Source organism: Littorina saxatilis, linkage group LG10 (genome assembly GCF_037325665.1).
Source record: "Littorina saxatilis isolate snail1 linkage group LG10, US_GU_Lsax_2.0, whole genome shotgun sequence".
NCBI lineage: Eukaryota > Metazoa > Mollusca > Gastropoda > Littorinimorpha > Littorinidae > Littorina > Littorina saxatilis.
Genome location: NC_090254.1, coordinates 20,566,015 through 20,568,514, shown reverse-complemented (window position 1 = coordinate 20,568,514; position 2,500 = coordinate 20,566,015). Strand labels below are relative to the sequence as shown.

General features: G+C 41.1%; 1 long non-coding RNA gene across 1 annotated transcript in view; it reads left to right on the top strand.

The window, feature by feature from the left end:
• The window catches only part of LOC138978394 (uncharacterized), a 237,124-nt gene that overhangs the window by 150,992 nt on the left and 83,632 nt on the right, over positions 1-2,500 (top strand). The window lies entirely within an intron of this gene.

Here is a 2,500-nt window from a genome sequence, read left to right as displayed (position 1 = left end):
AGTGCATTGAATATTATTCCTCATGGAACTTCCTTCTTCCGTTGCCCTTATGTTTTCCGCAAACGTGCCGCACCATATAATGCAAAGCTGACTTAATGCTATTGGCACTCTTTCGTTGGTGCCGCAGAATTTTGCATGCGCAGATCATCCACCAACGACGTATCTAAGATGGGGAGGGGGGGGGTGTCAATCTGACAAAATTCCTTGTCCAGTTCCCAGCTAGTGATTTATGGTCTTTGCTTTGGTCATTGGAACCGAGTGCTGCCCTTTCCCCTCAGTTTCACTCAGGAGTCTGGACCTTTGCCAAAAAGTTGCCGGAGAAGAATGCAGAAGTGTAAACGCAGAATGTTCCACCATGTAGGATTAATGAATTAACAAGTCCGTTGATTGATTAATTTGCTTTGAGGCATCTGGGGTCCGCTCAAGGTCCTCTGAAAGGCAGCAATACCATGGACATTCTTTGTAGCGAGTTTACTAGAGCTTTGAAGCGTTTTGCCATCACCGGTGTCGTAGAAATTACCCACAGTTCTTGCCAACCAACCCTTCCCTGATTGTGTTTTTATATTTCACTCCTCCATTCACGCTGGTTCTAGCTTTCTTTCTCCTTGATGCAGAGTTCTAAGTGACATGTGAATAACTTATTGAATGTCGACCCTAATTTTTGTTTCGCAGCCCTGAAAAACCCAGCTATTGAGGTTTACAAACAATGGGACAGCTGGTGCTCTGTACCAATTGAAATGAAGCGTGCGCATTCCAAGAAAGAAAAATAAGATAAAAAAAAACCCACAGAAATTAACGAATTAAAACAAAATTGCTGACTGACCGACCCTACTTCTATTGATCATGTTACCCTATTCGGCTGTGTGTGGAATAAGTGGTAAACGTATTGACTGGGTAACTGACTGAGTCATTATTTACTATTCTCTACATATGAGCTGGGGGCGCAGCAGAAGGGAACAACCAAGACACATTGATTTTGTACAATGTGCCCTGACGCCTCAGCCACAGAACGTGCTACTACGTATCGAACATTTTCAATCAAAACCTTCAACGTTGTCTTTTTGGGTTCAGCAAACTGATGCTCCCGCGTCTCAAGACATGTTCATATCAGGAAACAATCTTGGGGTCACCATAAATATCTATGCCAACGACTGCAGACGTCATCATCTGTACAGAACTGACCCGACACTGACCAATTTAGCATGGCATAGGAAACGCAGAAGAAAGCATCAACAGAGATGGTATGAACTCCTTTGCAGTATCTCTGGTGAAGCTATCACAGAGCGAGGAAATAGAGAGAAATGGAGAGAACAAATACTCCTTTTGCAATTGTAAGGATGTCGTTTGGCGGAAACGCCAAAACAAAAATTTCTGATTGTCGAATACTTTGCAGTCATTTCAGCAGAGCTGCCAAACTTTTCCACGGTTGTAGAAAGTTGATACTAAGGACTGCCCTAAACTTCTAATAATGTCCGAACCTTGCAGGACACATTTGTCAAAGCACATCCCCGCACTGTAAGCAATCCACTGTTCGTCACAACAGTCTGGACGCTTGTCAAGCTAACCGTAGCCTCCCTTCTCCAAAAGGAAGTGTTCATGTGTGCACCACACTCAACTCTCCTGTCTGAAAGCAACAACCTATACAGTTTTTCTTTAGGGTGAGTGGCGATGCCATTCTTGTCCATCCTCGTCACAAAAATCTGGACCCCCCTCCAAAAAAAACCCCACCAAGTCGCGTAAGGCGAAAATACAACATTTACTTAAGCTCAGTCGAACTCACAGAATGAAACTGAACGCATTGCATTTTTTTCCGCAAGACCGTACACTCGTAGCATCGTCTGTCCACCGCTCGTGGCAAAGGCAGTGCAATTAACAATCCAGAAAAGCGCGGTAGCGGTTGCGCTGAGGGGGATAGCACGCTGTTCTATATCTCTATTCTTTTTAACTCTCTGAACGTGTTTTTAATCCAAACATATCATATCTATTTTGGAATCAGGAATGGACAAGGAATAAGATGAAATTGTTTTTAAATCGATTTCGGAAATTTAATTTTAATCATAATTTTTATAATTTTAATTTTAATCATAATTTTTATAATTTTAATTTTCAGAGCTTCTTTTTGGAATCAGAAAATGATGAAGAATACGATAAACGTAATTTTGGATCGTTTTATACAACAAAAAACATTTTTTATTACAATTTTCAGATTTTTTATGACCAAAGCCATTAATTAATTTGTAAGCCTACAAGCTGAAATGCAATACCAAAGTCCGGGCTTCGTCGAAGATTGCTTGGCCAAAGTTTCAATCAATTTTATTGAAATATGAGGGTGTGACAGTGCCGCCTCAACTTTTACAAAATGCCGGATATGACGTCATCAAAGACATTTATCTAAAAACTGAAAAAAAAAGGCTGGGGATATCATACCCAGGAACTCTCATGAAAAATTTCATAAAGATCGGTCCAGTAGTTTACTCTGAATCGCTCTACACACACACAC